Raw genomic sequence first — 23,827 nt, forward strand, 5'->3', positions numbered from 1 at the left:
TCGTATGACCTAGAACCTGTTATGTACGAATACGTAGAACTTCCTATACGATTAACGTTTACAGACCCTGTGACCACGAAGCATACAGGTTATCCCACGATGAAGGAGCATGGTTTCAATGCGGTACGATCCACAAGTATGGGGGGGGGGGGCGTCTGGTGTGGCACAGTTATTAGTACCAAGAGCTTAATTCTTACTCTAAATTGGATTTGTGCATGATGTAACTAAAAATTTCTGACACTTATAATTCACTTTCTAGTTCAAGCCATAACAGTTGTTGTTCAAGAACATTGATGGTATATATATAGCACCTAGGCTACTACTATATCTGTTGCATTTCAACCTGTCTGATGAGTCGTGGTAATGGGCGAAATGCCTCGTCAGTACTGAATATGGCAGGTGTAGTATGGTCGACACATTCTCCTCAGCTTTCACTCACGGGTTCTTAGAATTTTTATTCGACACCTTATCGTGACCCTGAATCATACAAATTATTCCACGAAGAATATTCATGCTTTGGTGGTCAACAAAGCCAGGGTGAGAGCTTGTGACGGACACAGACACCAGTATCTTAGAACTTCCTATACGAGTTTCCACATACCTTATGATTATCTGTAGATTACTCCACGTTGAAAAACAATACAATGCATGGTCAGCGAGACCGAGGTCAAGGTGTGTGTGTCTGGACATTGGCTTCAATATAAATTGGGTCAGCAGCGAAAACAGAAAGAAAGTGTACGTGTTTTTTTCCAGATAATCGTGTTACGTTAAAGTTTTTACATTTACAGTTTATTTACTGATTCATCGTCTTATTTCTTTTATTTTTCTTGTTCTTTTTATGGTATTTTAGGAACGAGTAGTGAAGTATTTGAAACTCATATTTCCATATCTTTTAATAAATGTTACACAGAAAGATTTAATTATTTTTTACAGAAATATTGTTTTACGATAGCTTTGAACCGTCGTTGTAAATCATGTTTCCTACTGACCTAATCAATATACGATATTATCAGTCGTATCTAGCTGCTTTCAAATGGCAAGGTCCGAATCTTAAATTATTTGAAAACTGGGTTCCGCTTACTGTTTGAGCGGAAACATCGTTGCCTCACGATCACCAAACAGATCACTCCGCCCACTTGGAAACCACCGTGACCTTGGCACAAATATGTACACCACAGGCTCCAGTAGGTCGAATAGTGTTGCTTTTATGAAAGCGGGTTGCAACTTTCATTTTATACCCACTTCGTGTGATAAAACACACCGTATCTGCTTCTCTTCGACATGTGTACGTTTGCTCTGTATTTTCAACTTCGACCAACGCCAGCACTTCTCGTATGGTGGTTTTCCACGAAACAAAATTATCCTTGAGGAAAAAAAAGAAAAACCAAACCTTACAGAACGGCGTTCTACAGAATAACTTGACTGCTGCTATCTTTTAAGTAACTAATATTTGTGTGGTTGGCCTCACGGAAGTTAAAGTAACATGTTCTACAATTCGTGGGAGTGAACTTGTGACAGGTGAGAGGTAAGTTGAACTTGTGACAGGTGAAAGGTAAGTTTGTTTGTTGTTAAGCGCAAAGCTACACAATTGACTGGGCTCTTTTCACCGCGGGTCGGAAACCCGAAACCCGATTTTTAGCGTTATAAACTCTCAGACTTATCGCTAAGCCATCGGGAGCGAAAGGTAAGTTACAAAAGAGATTGTTTGCAGATACAATGTTAACAACTTATTATTAGTATTCTACCAGAACAGTGTTATGTGGAATGACAGAATTCAGCCCGTTAACTTCAGGGACACTTTGTTAGTTTTAGGTAAAGAACAGAAACTGAAAAGTTGTAACATGTTAATACGGCTGACATTCAACTTCAAAATGTCTGATTATTTATTCAAAGAAACTCATAACACTTATAAAACAACATTCTATAAGGGGGGGGGGGTGCTCAGAGGAACGGGTGGGAGAAGGTTAGCCCTGTGGTTAGAGCTCAGGATTTCGGAGTTGGCGAGCCGGTTTCAAATTCATGTAATACAATAAAATATTCCTCGCTTTTTAAGCTGTGGGTACATTATAAGACTGAAAAATACAAATACTGAAACGAGTATTAAATATTCATTTGAAAAATTCACATCGATGTTTGCACACAAAAAAGGCTCTTAACGTATGTAAACTGGCTACCGTATTGCCCCGATGGCATTGCAAACTGCAAAGGGGGCGCTCATTATAGCATTTGTGCAGATCCAGATTCTATTTTTTCACATGTGATTTGTTGATTTCAATGCCAATAAGTGTGTGTGTTTGTTTTTTCTTCTCTTTTTTTTTAAATTAAAAATCACGGTAATAAAAGTAGATTATATGTTGGATTACTATTGCTGTCACAAAAAGTAAGCTTTATAAAAAATACCGGGGGCGTTAATTAGGGGCAATATGGTATATGCACGGTAATAATTACTATCTGGTTATACTATGTATATGTATTTCATGTAAGATTTTCAATAACACATTAATCATATAAATATTAAAGAATACGCTCGAAGTTAATTTGCGAAAGGGTGATAATGATATAGGATTTTATAAATCACGATTTCAAGATATTTATTCTACCTTTAGAATAAGTTGATATTCAGTTTCTTTCATGTAGTAAGTAAAATAGCTTGAGTTATACATCACAAATTTTTACAGAATTACACCTACTATTTTGTTAAAGCTCGACTTTGAGTACTTTAAAAGCCTTGAGCTATACACCACAAATGTTTACAGAGTTACACCTACCACTTTGTTGCAGCTCGACTTTGAGTACTTTAAAAGTCTTGAGTCATACATCACCAATGTTTACAGAATTACACCTACTATTTTGTTGAAGCTCAACTTTAAGTACTTTAAAAGTCTTGAGTCATACATCACCAATGTTTACAGAATTACACCTACCACTTTGTTGCAGCTCGACTTTAAGTACTTTAAAAGTCTTGAGTTATACATCACAAATGTTTACAGAATTACACCTACCACTTTGTTGCAGATCGACATTGAGTACTTTAAAAGTCTTGAGTTATACGTCACCAATGTTTACAGAATTACACATACCACTTTGTTGCAGATCGACTTTGAGTACTTTAAAAGTCTTGAGTTATACATCACCAATACTTACAGAAATACGCCTATAATTATGCTGAACTTTGACTGTGAACACATTAAAAGTCTTGAATAACATGTCACACATGTTACTGATGTACACTTATCACACCGCTGTGTCCATGTTTGAAATATAACTGTGTGGTTTGTCTTTTCGGGGCTTTTCATCATCATAACATACAAATGATATGCAGGATGCTTATAAAGAAAATCTCATATTTTATTTTATATCTTAAAAAGTGCTTGTTCTAGGAGAACTAAACTCCATCATTGAAAATTACATTTTTATCAGGAAAGTCTGGAAGATCGTTTTATCACAGAAGATGTACAGTATGCTTTCCACCGCTCACAGTCAGCAAGTTGATGAAACTACTACAAGCATCATCAGATATTAGACAGTGTTTATCTATCTTCGCAATACCCTGCACATCGACACGCCTTTTTTTAAAACAAAGTGACTAATCTCGTATTGTTGAAAGATAGTAGAAGATAAGTAAAAATAATTCTAGCTTGCAAAAAAAAAAAAGTTTAACTATGCAGTATGATACGTCATATAGTTACAAGAGGAGGGTATCCTGCAGTATGATACGTCATACAGTTACAAGAGGAGGGTATCCTGCAGTATGATACGTCATACAGTTACAAGAGGACGGGTATCCTGCAGTATGATACGTCATACAGTTACAAGAGGACGGGTATCCTGAAAATTTTTGAACATTGAAAACATCTGTCTATCATTTACCATTTTCTTCTGGTATAAAATTTTTTACCCAATTTTTTTACTACGATTATGCAGTATGGAATATGGTTTTGAAAAAAAAGCATATCATGTCCAGGCTTTCCTAAATAAAACCTACGATTCTCAATACGCCCCTGGAAAAATTTAGTTTCTTTTGGATCAGTAGTTTTCAAGATGTCACTATTTTAAATATGGTGTTTTGTTCATTAAGTATATAATCACCCAGTATCAATTGCTGTAATTGTGGTACTATAATCACCCAGTATCAATTGCTGTAATTGTGGTACTGTAATCACCCAGTATCAGTTGCTGTAATTGTGGTACTATAATCACCCAGTATCAATTGATGTAATTGTGGTACTATAATCACCCAGTATCAATTGCTGTAATTGTGGTACTACAGTTATTTTAAATATGATGTTTTGTTCATTAAGTATATAATCACCCAGTATCAGTTGCAGTAATTGTGGTACTATAATCACCCAGTATCAATTGCTGTAATTGTGGTACTATAATCACCCAGTATCAATTGCTGTAATTGTGGTACTATAATCACCCAGTATCAATTGCTGTAATTGTGGTACAATAATCACCCAGTATCAATTGCTGTAATTGTGGTACTACAGTTATTTTAAATATGGTGTTTTGTTCATTAAGTATATAATCACCCAGTATCAGTTGCAGTAATTGTGGTACTATAATCACCCAGTATCAGTTGCTGTAATTGTGGTACTATAATCACCTAGTATCAATGGCTGTAATTGTGGTACTACAGTTATTTATTCCCACACAAAACATTGTTTTTAATATTAGATATTTTTCGCTATAATTTTTATAACGTCTAAATTGCTTCGCTACGTTACCGTAGTTCTGCTTTTGACAAACTTCTAACCAGTTTTGTTTATTGTGTGTTATTTTCACGCATTGTCTATTTAAAGTAATTTCTCACCCTTCCTTCTGGGTAGCACGTGAAGAGTTGTTCAGTTAGTAATACTAAAAAAAGAACATAAAACTAACTTTAGATATTAACTATTATTAGAATGGAAACTCGATTGCTGTTGGTTTCGGACCGTGATTAGATTAAAATAAATACAAGTTGGTACTGGGTATCAGCATATATTTGTACATTCTAGAGTGTCTTCATATGGACATGCAGAATACGTTGTATCTTATCATATGATACAGGTTTTGGGTCAGTCAGTTAAGTGGTTTACAATTTAAATAAGGTGTGATTTTTTTTAATGTGACTATACAAACATCTATGACGCAACGCTGATGTTGGCATTCAAGTCGGTAGTGAAATGAAATCCTTTTTACCCGTTAGACGGTTGGCAACAAGCCAAATAGGTCAGCGCGATGTGCACGACGCAGTAAAGGCTAACGACCCCACCTCGACATTATACACGTTACTACGTTCGTGAATATATCGCAATGATATAAAGTTTAAATGTTAAGTATCTACAAAATATAATCCACAAATTATAATATAATATTCTGTGGTAAAGTTATTACTCTCACAAATACGTTGTTCCTTCGTGTGTTTTTTTCTTAGCTGCCGACTGTCTTCGTTAGTTAGTTTTCGTAAGTTGTAGACCTTTTCTTCAATTGTTTCCCTAAACTAGGAAAAATATGTGGCGCAGTTGCAAGGGAATCGAAACTAAAACCATTGTAGGTGTCCAACAGAGCGTGGGTAAAACCAAAATTGAATTATGTGGCCACCATGCGTTTCAGTTTTGTTGTTCGCGCTCTACTTTATTGAAATTGAAATAGTTTGATAACGGTATTAAGGAACATATTCACTATGATGAATTAAAACTAGATAACGAGGAACACCTGAGGATGACAAAATCTTATCGAAACGTCGTACATTCGTAGTAAAGTTTGTTTTTTTTATTACCAAGTCAAGCCGTCTCCAAACTTTTATTCGCTGCTACTGTCTTTTAAATATGCCCCCCCAGTGGTATGTCTGCGGACTTACAACGCTATAATCCGGGTTTCGATACCCGTGGTGAGCAGAGCACAGATAGCCCATTGTGTAGCTTTGTGCTTAATTTACAAACAAACAAACTTTTAAATATATTTAATGACACATGATTTCTCTCGAAAGAGCTGGAGTCTGTGGAAGGATACGTTCAGATGTAAAGAATTGATAAATATTCAATAAAATTGCATCATTAAAATAACAATGGCCGCCAACGTTTCGGAATAAAATAACAATGACCGCAAAAGTTGCAAAATGTGTTATAAATCTTTGGATGAACATTAAAGACAAGATACACCTGTATTTATAGGTACAGCGTAAGAATCGGTACATTTTGTAGCTCTAATGATATCTGCCATGCTATATGAAGAAGGATCGTCTTATTCAGATCTGGGTCCGTAATATTTTAATTATGTATTTTATTGGCAGGTGTTTTATGTGAAGGTTTGTTAGATCTTATAAACCAAGTCTCTTAGTGACTCTGCGGTAAGTCTTGCAGGCTTACGACGCTAAAAATCTCGTTTCGATACCTGTGGTAAGCAGAACACAGATAGCCCATCGTGTAGCTTTAACTTAACAACAACCGAACCAACCGACGCTAATTCGTATACAATACACACGCGTTACTCTTTTTTTTTTACGTTTGGCAATGACGTACATACTACACTAGCAACCGTAGCATTGCGACGCGGCCCAGGAGCCATGGAAACCCTGAGTAAGGTACAAAAATATTGTTTTACTGTACTCCGGGCATCCATGGCTCATCACACCTTCTGCATATAAACACACACATTAAAAATGGTTAAAATTGTGTATGATTTTGCTTTCATGAAATACCGAAGACGGGCATTTTAACTAAGGCTTGTTAATTACACGTATTTACTCATTGGTCTGGTGAAATGTCAATAAAGAGCAGTAAACAAGACTAAATTTTTATTATTATTATTATTATTTTTTGCTATAAAGCCTATGACATGTTATATTTTATATATTGTTACGTCTCCGTTTGTTAATTAACTTTCCGTAACTTCGTTCCGACGAAACTTTAGCGACACAAGTCCTTACTTAATAAAACTGATTTATTCTTTCCGAATACAACTTTACGATACACTTATTTCCAACAATCGCTCTATAACAAACGCTATATCAACGAACGTTAACTTCAACAATACGTCTCACTCTGCAGATCAATTACTCTGTCTACACACACATTACATTCCCCTTCCCGTCACGTTGTCACCCTCTTTTATATACCAGACTACCCTATATCTAGTAAATACTAGAGCATTCGCCAAGGTACGGGATAGTTCTAGAAAATAGGTGGCGTCACACCAGTCACGTGACCTCGATGACGCAACAATATATATATATATATATATATATATTTGCTATAAAGCCTATGAAATGGTATGTTATATATATTGCTATAAACCGTATGACATGGTATATACGCCACTGTCGTTAGGAAAGTTATTTACACAAAATTTCTCTGAAATACATCACGTATATCTCTGTGATTAGGGCGTCGGACTCACAATCTGCGGGTCGCGGGATTGAAACTCTTCACCGAACACGCTCGCCATCTCAGCCGTGGGGTCGTCGTAATATGACAGTCAATCTAACTATTAGTTGGTAAAGAGTAGCCATAGAGTTGGCAATGAGTACTGTTGACTAGTTGCCTCTCCTCTAATCAATCATTTCAAAAGTTGTTGTTGTTTGTAGTGAAGCACAAGGCTGCACAATGGGCTATCTGTGCTCTGCCCACCACGGGTATCGAAACCCAGTTTATAGCGTTGTACGTCCGCAGACATACTGCTGTGCCACTGGGGGGGGGGCATTTCAAAAATAGGGATGGCTATTGCAGATAGCCCTCGAATAGCTTTGCGCGAAAATTCAACAAACAAAAAACAAACTTAAATAATTACTGCCCTAAACAGCCTTGAGTGATGCCTCCTAATACCACTGTCTTGTGTTACAAGGACGGGATACAACATAATGTACGCATATTTATTAGCACGGGGTTTATGATTTGTTGTGGAAATAAGTTTTTCTTCTGTGTAGGTGTATGTGTTTCTTCTTAAAACATATAATATGTTGAATTAAAAACAGGTAACCTTTCACAAAATCAACATCTGTAAACAATAGAATATACCTTCATACGGGAAACTATGTTTTTGTTTACGTCCCGCATTTGTTCTAAGTAGGTCATGAATTGAGGACATTTCCATTTTCACCAGTTCATGTTAGAGGAGGTAAAGAGTAATGAAACCTTAACATCCAATATCTCGTGGCTTTCTGGTATAAGGTCAGAGCTCATACAGAAGTTCTAGGACATTTCCATTTTAACCAGTTCATGTTAGAAGAGGTAAAGAGTAATGAAACCTTAACATCTAATATCTCGTGGCTTTCTGGTATAAGGTCAGAGCGCATACAGAAGTTCTAGGACATTTCCATTTTAACCAGTTCATGTTAGAAGAGGTAAAGAGTAATGAAACCTTAACATCCAATATCTCGTGGCTTTCTGGTATAAGGTCAGAGCTCATACAGAAATTCTAGGACATTTCCATTTTAACCAGTTCATGTTAGAAGAGGTAAAGAGTAATGAAACCTTAACATCCAATATCTCGTGGCTTTCTGGTATAAGGTCAGAGCTCATACAGTAGTTCTAGGTTTAAGCAACTCATTAGACAACTTTCAAAAATTTACTCCTTGAAAAGGGGGTAAATCTTAGTAGCCTGACATCATATCAAAATATCCTGAAACTCGTGTAATTAAAGTTAACGTCCGAGCAAATTACCTACCTGGATTAAAAATAAAAATCAACACATTAATGAGTATGGATAAGTAAATATACTGTTCCTACTAATTAACATTAAAATGCATTGTTTCATTAGTTAAGTGTCATCGCTGTTAACGATATTGTCGGCCGTAATTCTAATATTATCTCACGAGTCAGGCAAGCATTAAAAATTACTGTACATTATCAAGCTGACAGATTTAACGTTAATCAAATACGTAGTATCAAAGTTGGATTTGACGAAAACGAACTGAAAAATTGAAATAATAGACTAAAGCTAGAGTTTCAGGCCACCGCGTAAAAATGATGGCAGTATCATTAAAAGCATGTATTGAACACACCTGATCAGCAATCGTGTCCGTCTCCGTATCAAAACCCGATTTTTACTTAATGTTATAAGTACATAGGCTTACCGCTGAGCCACGGGGTGGTGGTGGTGTATATGATAAAAAAACGAGGGATAACTATGTGCTTTAAGTTAATAAAAATTAAAATGTGAGCAGCAATATTGACTCACGCCGCATCGAACTGCCTTTCTAAATAACAAAGACAAAGAACTGAGATTGAACCAATATATATAAAAATACATACGCTATTTACTACTTTAATTTTTATCTTCTGATCTATGTGGATAGTTCGCTTTGATCAGTAGTTATTGAAAAAAAAACAACTTAAAATGCTGAGAATCGCTATATAACACTGAATACATACGCATTTAACGAAAACCTAGGAATAAAATAATGGTTGGAGACGGCTTGAATGGGTAATAAAGAAAAACTTTAATATAAGTTTAACATAACAGCAAATGTACAACGTTTCGACAAGGTTTTTGTCATCATAAGGAATAAAATATTTTCTTTGGTTAACAAGGTGTGAACGGTAAATGGATCTGCTATAAAACACGGAAGATAAAATGTTGCATGAATAGAAAGATTCGATAACAAAGGTTTGTTTCTGTAAAATGGGCTAAATTAACAGTTTTCACTTGCGCGTATGCTTGTGCACAGTTTTAATAATATATATATACATATTTAGAAATGTTTTAGAGTCATTATAACACCAAGCAAAAGTTTCAGGTGAATTATGTTTAGAAATGTTTTAGAGTCATTATAACAGCAAACAAAAGTTTCAGGTGAATTATGTCTAGAAATGTTTTAGAGTCATTATAACACCAAGCAAAAGTTTCAGGTGAATTATGTCTAGAAATGTTTTAGAGTCATTATAACACCAAGCAAAAGTTTCAGGTGAATTATGTCTAGAAATGTTTTAGAGTCATTATAACAGCAAGCAAAATTTTCAGGTGAATTATGTTTAGAAATGTTTTAGAGTCATTATAACAGCAAGCAAAATTTTCAGGTGAATTATGTTTAGAAATGTTTTAGAGTCATTTTAACAGCAAGCAAAAGTTTCAGGTGAATTATGTTTAGAAATGTTTTAGAGTCATTATAACAGCAAGCAAAATTTTCAGGTGAATTATGTTTAGAAATGTTTTAGAGTCATTTTAACAGCAAACAAAAGTTTCAGGTGAATTATGTCTAGAAATGTTTTAGAGTCATTATAACTGTAATAAAAAAATTCAGGTGAATTATGTTCTTCATAAGACGGTTTTTTGTATTTGTAGTTAAGCACAAAGCCACACAATGGGCTATGTGTGCTCTGCCCACCACTTGTATCGCAACCCGGATTCTAACGCTGTAAGTCCACAGACCTGCCGCTGTGCTACTGGGGGCTCATAAGACGATAATCCATAAATTATTCACGATGTTAGAAAAACACGCAGGTTCAAGAAGTCTTGATAGAAATGAATACAAACCTATAGGGTTTTTAATCCATAAATTAGGTGTTTATGTTTAATAACGAAAGCAAACATTAACGTTTCGTAAAAAAGTTGTAGTCTTGAATATGATAGTACATTTCCAATTTGCGAACTTACGTCTTACCAGCAAAAACAAATGTTCATGTTCGTTAAAATTCCAGTTGTTGTTGTTATCGCATGCAAATGGGTAAGCGTTTTTTTAATAATGACTTAGTTGTTGTTAATGCTCTGTAAGCAATGTTTTTCACGATTAGTCGAAACTGGTACTATACGAGGCAAAACTGGCGGAAAATCTACATAAAAATCTATTAATTAAAATGGTACATGTTTACTTGGAGCTCATTCATTAAAACTACCGGGACAAAAAATATCGAATTACTGAACAAACAAACTATAAAGTATTCTGTTACATTACACAAACATATACAGTTTCAAGTTCGTAACGTGGGTACACTTATGCTGAGTAAATTAGCCAATCGGGTTTGAATGTCTTCATGTTCAATATTTGTTAGCGTGAAGACTACTCCAAGAGAGAGAGAGATGAAAGTTTTGCTCAGTAAATATTTAACATGGATATCAAAACCCAGTTTCTTGTTGTTGTTGTTGTTTTATCACAACCATAAATCTTCCGATTATCGTTAAACAGTATATAATAGATGTTCCAAGCTTATGTAGAGGTTTGATTTTTTTTCACATTCCATCAGCCTATACATTTACATTTTTAAAAAGTAACATAGTAATTTTGGTAATAATTTTTATTTGTGATGGTTAGTAGGGTTCCGTTTAAGAAAGAGTAATTTTGGAATAACAAAATAATGTCCACACCTTAGAAAAATATTGTCCAAAAAAGATATATATATAGTTTGAAGATACTGAACAAAAGACTACTATATAATTTTTGAATTACGAGTCTGACAAGTTCTAAATCGAGATTACCACATATACATATGTTCGCTGGTTGGTCGGTGGTAAGTTCCTGGACTTACAATGCTAAATTCCGGGAATCGAATCCCTGCAGTGGTCAGACAGCAGATAGTCCATTGTATAAGTTTCCGCTAGAAACGACAGCCAACATATTTATTTCCACGAGAAAATTGATGTTAAATAATGAGTTGCCGTGCAGTATAAAATGTGATTTCCAGTTTTATATTACACATTTTACCTTTATATTTATATATGTGTGTGTCCCACTGGGTCAGCGGTAAGTTACGGACTTAAAATGCTAAAATCCGGGTTTCGTAGTGGACAGAGCGCAGATAGCCTATTGTGGAACTTTTCGTTACAACAAACAAATAAATAACATATATATTTAACAGTCAGGAACGTAAACGTTCTACGAACGCGGCTCACAAGTTAAATAGTATTTATTATATTGTCAGATAAAAAGAAAGACAAAAAAAATAACAGAAGAATAAGGACCACAGAAAAAAAATTCTTAAAATCTGAAAAATCTTTCCTAGATAGTATTTTAAAGCATATTTTATGTATTTATAATACGCAGTACTACAACGTGCAGGTTTACGATGTAATTGCTTTGAATTAATTTTTCTCCACAGTTGACTTTTGAAGTATTCCAGTACATGTAAGTTTAGAAATATGGACTAAGTATGCACATTGGTTATATTCTATTTCTGTTTAGGGCTGTTCGGATTGATTTACTGCGATATGAAACCGGAAATTCACTGCCTGCAGAAATATATGAAAAAAAAACAAACTAAATTACTTTTGGTATTATATATCTATCCCTTCTATACAAATTTAAATATAATTATTTATGTATATATATAGTTCTTTATATCTCCGTGCCTCATTCTCGCTTGGTTATTTATTGTTATATTTTGTTACAGTCATAATAACAATAGCCAGATTGCGCGTTTGTAATGCATGACGTCACACTGAAAACTGTCCAAAATTTACAATTTTCTGATAAATCACTCTCTTCTTAAGGCTACTGAGAAAACGTTCTTAATTTATAGTTGACCTAAGATAAGTATATTAAGTTGAGCACATGAGTAGTTGTTAGCTTTGTGCCAGAATGTCTTTTCTTTCTTATTTGTAAGCTAGATTTGTCAGCTTAAACCCGCAAGAGCAACACTGAAAAAGGTGTTGTTCATTTGAGGCATTGTGGACTATGTTTTGAAATAATGATCCCTTGCAGTTTTAAGCATTGATAGAACATGGGGGGGGGAGTGTACGTCACATAGGTAAGCGTCAAATACTGGAGAATGAAGGTCATTGAATAAATTCTTAATTGTTTAATCACTTCAATAGGCTTATGCCCGTGGCAATAAACTTTAGAATATTTCTTTAAGCTTGCGGTAAACGTTAATATTTGCTGTGATAAGGTTCATAATCTGACGTTTGGGAAAGAACCAACATTAATAACTGACCAATATAACTTACTGAGAATCGGCGTCAAATATGTTGTAACTGTATGAACCAGAGGAAATAAATTATTGCATGCCCGTATAGACTGTGTTACAAGGTCAATTAAACGTTTGAAAGAATCTACATCTTGTGTTCAATATGATTGCAAAAGTAAGATGTCTGACATCTCGTTCAAAATTACAGGGGGGTGTCCGGAAAATATGTTAACAATTTTATTATAATTTATTTCTGATTTTGTGAAGTATTAGATCAAGCAGTGCACTCCGTTGGTCCCATGAATTTTTGTAGTCATAACACCAGGAACACGTGTAGACAATTTTAACATAATTCCCGCACACCGTTAGAGTCTTGAAAATGGCGGGAGATTTGGGATTTAATACTAATTATCTGCTAGTACATAACATGTTGAGGCTTCAACAAATGTACTGAATTCTCTTTGTAAATGATGAACAATGGGTTCTATTATGATGAATCGCATCGTGTTATAATTGAAGTTCCTAACTTTAAGAAAAAGAAACACTAATCAGACAGACACATAAGTATGCAAAAACGACATGATTTTTCCCGACAAGGAAGTTTAATTTTAATGTTAATTACAACTAAACTTCGCCCTCTAACTATTATGATCTTATTCACAATGATCTTATTATGATCTTATTTACAATGATCTTATTATGATCTTATTCACAATGATCTTATTCACAATGATCTTATTCACAATGATCTTATTATGATCTTATTCACAATGATCTTATTATGATCTTATTCACAATGAAAAACAAGGACCAGGAGTGGCTCAGTGGCTAATAAGCTCGATTCGTGATTCACGGTTGGCATCTAGTTGCCACAAAAACGCACATTTGGGCCTTGGGTGCGTTATAAGAGTTGAGTTCAAACCCCAATATTCGGTCTGATAAGAGTAGTCCAAGGGTTGACGGTTGATGCTGTTTACTAGCTACCTTCCCTGTAGGCCATGTTAAAAAAAGGGATGGATATGCGCGAAATTTCTAAAAAGAAAAAAAGTGGGGTAATGAAACAGAAAAAGAAACTCCTCTGTGGATTTATATATTCACTGTTTATACTATATCCCAGTTGTGGTGACAAGTTAGCATATATACCACAAGTACTATATCCCAGCTTATATTTGAATGTGGTGACAAATTAGCATATATATACCACAAGTACTATATCCCAGCTTATATTTGAATGTGGTGACAAGTTAGCATATATACCACAAGTACTATATCCCAGCTTATATTTGAATGTGGTGACAAGTTAGCATATATACCACAAGTACTATATCCCAGCTTATATTTGAATGTGGTGACAAGTTAGCATATATACCACAAATACTATATCCCAGCTAGTTCCAGGCAAGTTAAAAACTTTGTTAGATATGTAAATATAAAAAAAATGTATATGTAATATTAAAACGAATAAGATCAGATAAAAGTAATATTATAAGGAATAAGTTTGGGTTTATTCACGAACAGATAACCTTTGTCCATTTGCATCGAAGTGACGCTGTGGCGTAACACACGTCGATAGCACCTAACAACAAGTAAGGTGATTTCATATGTTGGTATTTGTACAACAGATAAGGTTGTTTTATGGTGAAGTTGAACATGGGTAATCTCAAAAGTCATTAGATCTGCAATCGTGTTTTTATATTCTAAATTATACAAGCACATATACAGTTTGTAATTTTGTTGAGTTGGCTAAGTTCTCATAAAAAATTGACTTTTTTTTTGTCATTCATCTGTGGATACTACTGGTGACCTGAACCTTTCATGGTAAGAAATAACAATGCTTATTAGGCCTAACTACCTGATCGATTCAGTCATTGTGTGGAATTCAGGTTATGGGTTGATCTTTTAACATGTTTAAGGTTGTTTGAAATTATTGTGTTGTCTCCTCTGGAGAGCACCCAGAGAATCCTTCTGTTGTTGATACAGTCAGTTATTTTCGAATTATCGGGGCAAGGTTTTTTTTTTTTTCTATATCCAAGGTTTTATGCACATCTGTACATGCGCTTCCCAGCACAGCCGAGGTCAATGACCGATCACAACTCACAGTGTAGCTCACTACGCAGCAGTTGCTTCAATGGAAACCATCGCAACTTAGTTCTTGGGCTCGACTTTCGTTTGGGTTGATATCTTTTGAACTCTACATCTAGCACTTTTAGAAGTAGTTTTAAAGAAAGGGGGCGACACAAAAAAGCATTCACATTAAACGTTAATTGTGTCACGGTGGATTAAAAAAATGCATTAAACTTCGTGAAAGGACAACTCACGCAGAGCCGGTTTTTTTAGAGTGGGTACTGGTCGCTGTTTATATCACTTTAAAAAGAATAGTCATTAAATTCATAAATCTGGAACAGCGTTTTTCGTCACTTCTGTTTCTAAAGGTAAGGTTTTTATTTTATGTAATATTTAACGCTCTCTCTCTCTTTAATATTTTTTTTTAAAGTTAAGCTCTATTGTTCAAGACTGAGTGTTTAATTACAACTATCTTGCCAAAAGTACAGCTTTAAAGCAGAAAAAAAAATGTTGTGATGTGCTTGTAATTTCTAAGGCAGAAAAAAACTTTGTCAAGATTAGCTTACTGAGTAGTGGTTTGAACTTCGCGCAAAGCTACACGAGGGCTATCTGCGTTAGACGTCCCTAATTTAGTAGTAAAAGAATAGAGGGAAGGCAGCTAGTCATCACCACCCACCGCCAACTGTTGGGCCACTCTTTTACCAACAAATAGTAGGATTGACCGAAACATTATAACGCCCCCACGGCTGAAAGGGCGAGCATGTTTGGTGGGACGACGATTCGAACCCGCGACCCTCAGATTGCGAGTCAAGCGCCCTAACCACCTGGCCATGCCGGGCCAGCTTAATGAGTAGATTCCTGGTTAATCAAGAAAACTCGTAGAATACTAAAGGGAAAAATATATTATACGCGTCTTTTATAAATAGCGATATTTCATTGTATATATACACATATAATGGATTTACAGGTGTATAAACTCAAAAGACAAAAGTAGAAGTTAGAAGCAACTTTCTATTGAATAGTCAGTACATTTTCAAACAAATGTACACAGTTGTGTTGATGATACACTTGTGATAATCTGGAATAAGATGAAACAGCCAGTTAAAAGTAGGAGTTAGAAGCAACTTTCTATTGAATAGTCAGTACATTTTCAAACAAATGTACACAGTTGTGTTGATGATACACTTGTGATAATCTGGAATAAGATGAAACAGCCAACGGGTTGTTCACAATCCGCTAATAATTGGAGTTGTGGAGGAAGTAAATAAAAGAAAATTGAAAGGTTGAAATTAACACTTCCCATACTCTCACAAAACAGTTCATTAAACGTTTAAATTAAATTAATATTTTAATTTTTTTTACTCTTAGTTTATTGCTGATAAATTTCGCCTCGTTTATTTTATAGGTTGGTTGAAGAGCATCTTACACGTTGCGAAGAGAGAACCAACCAGAGAACCCATTTTATACAAGTTTAATGGAGTATATACCAGTCATCAGCCAACCAACTGTGTACATATTTGATGAATATTATATTAATAATTTCAGAACAAGTTGGTTCTAGCAGCTAAATGTCTCAGAGTCTTGTTTCATTTAAATCATATTCGAGAAGTTTATTGTTTAATTGTTGTTGTTTTTCTGCATGTATACGTACACCTCTGACGTCAAATTAAGAGCAGAATTAACCAGTTTCACTTATTTATTAATGCATGCAACCTATGTCAGTTGACCACGTAGTTCAAAGTTCACTTCCCTATTTTTATTAATGTATGCTACTTATACTGGTTGACCATATAGTTCAAAGTTCACTTCTTATTTATCAATGTTTGCTACCTATGTTCGTTGTCCACGTAGTTCAGAGTTCACTTCCCTATTTTTATTAATGTATGCTACTTATACTGGTTGACCATATAGTTCAAAGTTCACTTCTTATTTATCAATGTTTGCTACCTATGTCAGTTGACCACGTAGTTCAAAGTTCACTTCCCTATTTTTATTAATCTATGCTACTTATACTGGTTGACCATATAGTTCAAAGTTCACTTCTTATTTATCAATGTTTGCTACCTATGTTCGTTGTCCACGTAGTTCAGAGTTCACTTCCTTATTTACTAGTGTTTGTTATCTGTGTTCGTTGACCATAAAGTTCAAAGTTCACTTCCTGTATTAATGTCTAAGAATTAGCCGTAAGATCCATGCGTGCTTCTGAGAGTGAGTAGTAACATTGATGCTGGTTATTAAAACCAATAAATTGTCATCAAAAAATGTAAAGATTTAAGTACGTCAGGATCATTCAGGACACAATGATTATCAGTTACACCTGTTATTTGTTTGTAGTTTTGTACGCATGCTTCTTACACGTTGGAATGGCTTTAATTGGAACTTCAGAGTTTCATCAACTGGTATAAGAAAACACTCTCTCTATAAACAAGGTTGGTGGATGAATTACTACGAATACCGGCCATTAGGACTGTGTTAGTTACCCACTGCTAGCTTTTAAGATCATCCTCTCATTTATTGACCTAGCTTGCGGGCGACAGCCTTTGCGTGACGTCAGGCCCACTGGCCCACAGCCCGCAGCAGAACAGGTTGGGCCAGTCCGTGGTCGCATTCAACTGCATATTACAGTTTCCGTGTTTCTTATCTTCCATTTCTACTCGTCTGTTAAAGAAAAACAAAAATTGTATATACGGTATTTTTCCGCAAGGTAAACATGGGTCCATCTTGTTGAGCTGTTTAATTGTCATATAGCGTGACCTAATTTTAGTGGGGAAAAAAACAACAAACTTTTGTGTGTATTATTGTGGACGAGCTCGAGGGTTGCAGAACATATCTAAACAAGATCATTTTCCCATAACACGTGTCGATTTCATTGTGGTGTTCTGGGATGACGAGGTTCCTCCTAGTAGTAAAGACTCCCCACGTATTTACATTGATTTGGTCATCGCATAAAAAATAAAGATACACTCGCTACTCTTCGGTTTTATTCTTCAGAAATATTTGAATTAATCTTGACCTGAGCACCAAAACAGGAAAAGAATTCATCTTTGGAACTATTTATTAAACAGCTGGGAACTTGTTTGATATTCAGTACGTAAAAACAAACATAATTATGTCATTCAGTTATTCTATACTATTCGATTTTCTTTTTCTTAAATAGCCACTCCACCCCACCCCTCCACCCCTAAAAATAATAGAATTTCCAATTAAAATCGTACAATTTACTATTTTTTTATCTTGTTTTTGACAAAGTTTGTTTTTGTTTTTTAATTATGCACAAAGCTACACAAGGGCTATCTGTGCTCTGCCCACCACTGGTATCGAAACCCGGATTCTAGCGTTGTAGGTCCGCAGACATACCGCTGTGCTACTGGGGGGGGGGAGCTTTTGACAAAGTCGATGACTTACATGAGGTTTATGTTTCTCTCTTGCTGTCATTTGAATATGTTTAAGAACTGGTAACTTCAAGCGAGAACGTTTTAAAACGACGCTCAATTTACGAACAACAACAAGTGTTAATCATTAATATTAACTGAAATTAACTCGGGAATATATTTCTACAAGTTGCACAGACTTAAATTTCAATGTATAAGCATCGGAACATTGCCACACAATATGCATTTTGAAGAGCCTGCTTCCATCAGGTGTTTTTTTTTTTTCTAGGAACAGATTGGTTGAGTTTCGGTTCAAGTTTCAGAGTTTCATATAACAAAGTACAAACTTACGAGCCATAGTAGTGCACTTGATGCTACCGCTTCATAAACCCTGGGGTCATTGAACTTTGAGCTATAAAAGTATGAGATAACAAAACCCTCGTGTAACGTAGGACTGCGCACTAGCAGAAATAGATGAACGGGTTTAAGAGGGTGAAAGTTAAACACTTATTTGTTAGGTTAGTAGGATTTTAGCCCCAAGGTTTGCCTTAAAGAACTAAACTTGTTTCATTTTGGACTTGCTTTTATTGGTTTAATGAATTCGAATTTAAGGTCCAAACATTTAAAGCCATTATGATGAATTTATAAGAAAAACATACCACCCTCACTTTGTCCCGAGTCATATGATGTGCAACAACCTTCATGCATCGCCTAGTCAGCAGCAGGCAGTCGCGTCGGTCACTGACCTCATTGCTACAGAGACTTTTTATAGACACTACAGGAACACTCAGAGGCTCACTGTGTAAAATAAAACAAAACTTGATGGAACCGTATCCTGCTGTCTATATACAAAATAAAACAATGAATCTCATAAACGAGTTTTATTGTAGCCTAAAAGTTTTGATATGTATATATCTCAAGTTTCATTAGTGGTTTTTAAATAAAGTGAAATAACAACATATTAATATCATAATGAGTCGCAATAATCATTCATTATCTGTATATTAAAACGTGAAATAAATGGGCATTGAAACACAAATATAATTACTTAGAAAATTAAAACAAGGATCACTCACCTATGAAACATTTGTTGTTGTTGTTTTCCCTGGTGGTAAGGATTTCGTTTAGCATAATCTTTCGAACGAGATGAGATAAAGCCGAAAGCTTCATTCATTACCCGGAAATTCGCTGCTGAAGAAGGTGGTTGAACTCGTCCCAGTTTCGCGAAGAGAAAGGATTGTGATTAAGGGCATGAGTAAGCCCAGTTTTTCGAAGTGTATCCAGTTTTTTTTACGTGGTGTAACTGCTAGTAAACTGGAACAACGCCTTTCTCATGCTCTTTGTATAATTCTGTAAATATAAGAAGACATTTTTTTATTATTTGTGCTTAAAATACCACTGCTTTTGAAAACGCTAATTACATTTTGAAAAGAAAGGTTTTTTTTTTAAAACCTCCATCTGGTGTGCTATTTTTAACACTTTTCTAGTGCCATGCGATATCATCAAAAGAGGAACGTTTAGCGTGTAATTGGAGTGACGTACACATCTGGCTCAAAATAAAACAACGTTAATTGTACACTAATTTAAACGTGTATAAAACAAACCACTGAACAGAATTGTAGTACTTTCGTCAATATATTATTTTTTTTTATAAAGTAAACCAAATATGGAGTAATACAGAATACAAACTAAGAGATACTTGTGATAGTTAAGTAAATATCTAAAAAGTGTTAACGATAGTAGTGCATTCGTTAGACATTCATTTAGTGGAAATAAGACATTTATAGTTTTTACGTAATAATTGTTCAAGTTTGTTTGTTTGTAGTTAAGCGCAAAGCTACACATAGGGGTATCTGTGCTCTGCCCACCACGGGTATCGAAACCCAGTTTGTAGCGTTGTAAGTCCGCAGACAGGCCGCTGTGCCACAGGGGGGCAATTGTTCAAGCAATTGTTAATAATATTCAGTGCCTGTATATCTTAATAGTTAGGGAGTGTTTAATTATATAGAATTGGTTATTGCGGCATCTTTTTATAAACACCCTGAACTTGAACTGTCAACTTCACGTGATCATTTATATCAACATTGTAGAAAGACCAATACCGTGATCACATATTTAACAGTTTTAACTTTTGACCTACTAAACATGAGATAATTTCAGTCGGTTTGTACTTATTACTTAATCTTTACAATAAACTTATTGGGTCAGGCGAGGTTTAGTGGATAGCTTGTCGGGTTAGAATATAAGTGTTAGATTCGAACTGATGCTGCTAAACCTGTTCTATACTTTCAGCTGTGAGTTCGTCATGAACGTGACAGTTAATACCGTTATTTGGCCCAATGAGTAAAACAAAGCCTTTACAGGGGCTGGTGCTGCTGACTGGCTGCTTTATCTGTGGTAAATAATTCAGAAGTGTTAGGTTCGAACTGATGCTGCTAAACCTGTTCTATACTTTCAGCTGTGAGTTCGTCATGAACGTGACAGTTAATACCGTTATTCGGCCCAATGAGTAAAACAAAGCCTGCTGGTGCTGCTGACTGGCTGCTTTACCTGTGGTAAATAATTCAAAATTAGTGGCGACTATACCTGAAACCTAGTTAGTTTTTCTAACGTGGCCGTTCAGTTGATTTTTCGTTCAGGTTGAAAATTCCGAATATGTTTAGTGAAACTCTGTAACGTTAAGAGAAACTACTTGCCCATTAAACTAGAAAATAAAACAAGCATGAAGTAAGGAAAGCAATCAAACAGCCCCATTATACCATTCCAGAACTTATAAAACAAAACAAACAAAAATAGAATAAGTATGATGCTAATGTGTTAGATTTTCTGTGCAATGTATTTGTTTGATTGTTGTTAAGCTCAAAGTTGCAAAATCAGCTATCTGTGCTGCGCCAATTGCAGCGATCAAACCCAGAATCCAAGTGTTGTAAGCCCTCAAGCTTACTGCTGAGCCATCGGTAGCTCTGAAAAGTGTAACAGATGCGCTTTTACATATATATTTAAAACTTTCGAAGACATTTGATGTAAGATTGGTAAATATACATTTTTAATCAATTTCTTGACAAACTTTGCATATACAGAACCTTGTCATAGCATATCCATTACTTATAGTCCGCTACGATGTGTTGAAAAACTGAATTTAAGTTCGTAGTTATTGGGGAAGTGTGTTTGAAGGTGTACTTATAACTGTATTAATTTATAAAACATTGCATTGTATCCACTTACGGATATTTGAAATGGTTGATTTTAATGTTGTTGTTGTTTTTTGTTTTTTGCAACCATGAATATCACAGTTCTTTTAGGTAAGTTCTGTCGTATTTTTGTACAAGTAAATTTTAAAAGGTCAGAAATGACGTTTGGCTGTGTATTGCAAGTTTTAGACAGTTTTAGTGCAAAATCATCTGGGCTAACGGTATAACCTGGTCCATTAAGGTATTAGATGACAAACATCCTGGGGTAGCGAGAAAAAAAAAGCATGATAAAGACACAAACGTCTATCATATAACATTTCTTACCTCTAATGCTTTCCAACTACAGTTTTTTTCGTTTTTTTTTCTAGTCGTTTTTTAATGCATTGATGTTCTTTTACCATTTGTGTAAAAAAAAATGCAGGGTGCAAATCAAAAACCCAAGCTAAAATCACATAGAGTAGTGGTTCCTGACCTTGTGGAATAAAATCAGCTAAAGTCACATAGAGCAGTGGTTCCTAACCTTGTGGAATAAAATCAGCTAAAGTCACATAGGGCAGTGGTTCCTTACCTTATGACTTTAACTGACTTTTATTCCATAAGGTAAGGAACCACTGCCCTATGTGACTTTAGCTGATTTTATTCCACTAAACTTTATAGTTCTTTCTGAATAGACGTTCATATTATTAAACTTTATAGCCTATACTACTGTAACATTTCTTAAGGTTTCAACAAATATTCTATTTTTCTGGCCCGTGAAGTGAATAAGTTAAGGAACCAGTTCTGTATATGACTTTAACTCACTTTATTCCATAAGGTCAGGAACCACTGCTCTATGTGACTTTAGCTGACTTTTATTCCACAAAGTCAGGAACCACTGCCCTATGTAGTTCTTTCTGAATAGATGTTCATATTATTAAACTTTATAGTTCTTTCTGAATAGATGTTCATATTATTAAACTTTATAGTTCTTTCTGAATAGATGTTCATATTATTAAACTTTATAGTTCTTTCTGAATAGATGTTCATATTATTAAACTTTATAGTTCTTTCTGAATAGATGTTCATATTATACATATTTAAAATTATCATTATCTTATATTTCTTTTTTTTTCACTTGATATTTTGCTGACTGTTAAAAGCACGTCCAAGGTTTGACGGTTGGGATCCACTGAGGCAGTTGATATCTTTCCCTAGCTCGTTACTGTTGTTAATCTTTATGTACACAATTATACCTCAGCGATAGTAGCCAGTTCTTAAAAACTTCCAATCCCAACATACATAAAACTCAAATAAAAAAAATTATCCAAAGTTCATCAGGGGCTAATGTTCAGGGAGGTGAAAAATAAACTGGTTATTTTACGGACAACTACTTTTACGGTAAAATAGTGAGCTTAGCCTTTTCTGGTTTTGCATATCAAATTTCTATATATATTTTTTAAATGTCCGTGAATTCCGTCTGGTATACAGAGGTTTCTGGTTCTTTGTTCCTCCTATACGTGTTCCGTTTGGATTCACTGCCTTTTGATATGAATTTTGAAAGTAGCTCCAGATTATATCAGTAACAGAAAGAAGAGTCATGAATCCCGCAATGTTACGAAGATTTTGTTTGTTTGTAGTTAAGCACAAAGCTACACAATGAGCTATCTGTGCTCTGCCCACCACGGGTATCGAAACCCGAATTATAGCGTTGTAAGTTTGCAGTCATACCGCTGTGCCACTGGGGGGCGTTCCAAAGAGATTGGTTAAGAAAAATACATTATTTGCAAAGAGAGATACAAAGTTTTATATATCTCAGATGACTTACACTTCCATACTTTAAGTGCTGTAAGGTTAAATGTATGTGTGAAAGAAACATCACCTAGTGGGTAAGGAGGTCACTTCCAAGTAATTTCGAAAAGGTACTTATCCAATATTCACTTGTGTCTAATAATACACACAATATCCTAAGGTAGAGTTAACATTAACCAAATTATAATCATTCATTACACTCGTCCAGAACTTTCTAATTCTGTATTACTCAGAAGATACAACGATCCTAAACTAAATATATCCTAGAGATACACCAGACTTTTATTACATATGTAATATACGTATCCTAGACATATACCATAAACTGGGTATTTAACAGACATATACTAGTTGTTTATTAAATGTATATCAGACATATACTAGATGTTCATTAAACATATATCAGACATATACTAGTTGTTCATCAAATGTATATCAGACATATACTAGTTGTTTATTAAATGTATATCAGACATATACTAGATGTTCATTAAATGTATATCAGACATATACTAGATGTTCATTAAATGTATATCAGACATATACTAGATGTTCATTAAATAGTATATCAAAACATATACTAGTTGTT

At 34.8% G+C, this 23,827-nt stretch overlaps 1 protein-coding gene across 1 annotated transcript in view; it reads left to right on the top strand.

Annotated features, from left to right (window-relative positions):
- The first annotated feature begins 1,305 nt into the window (after positions 1–1,305).
- The window catches only part of LOC106472235 (hormone receptor 4-like), a 66,645-nt gene continuing 44,123 nt past the window's right edge, over positions 1,306–23,827 (top strand). The window contains exon 1 of the mRNA XM_013932867.2: positions 1,306–1,525. The gene's annotated coding sequence lies outside the window, so the exon portion shown is untranslated. The remainder of the gene's footprint in view (positions 1,526–23,827) is intronic.

The sequence above is a fragment of the Limulus polyphemus genome, unplaced genomic scaffold, assembly GCF_000517525.1.
Source record: "Limulus polyphemus unplaced genomic scaffold, Limulus_polyphemus-2.1.2 Scaffold118, whole genome shotgun sequence".
In the NCBI taxonomy this organism is placed as follows: domain Eukaryota; kingdom Metazoa; phylum Arthropoda; class Merostomata; order Xiphosura; family Limulidae; genus Limulus; species Limulus polyphemus.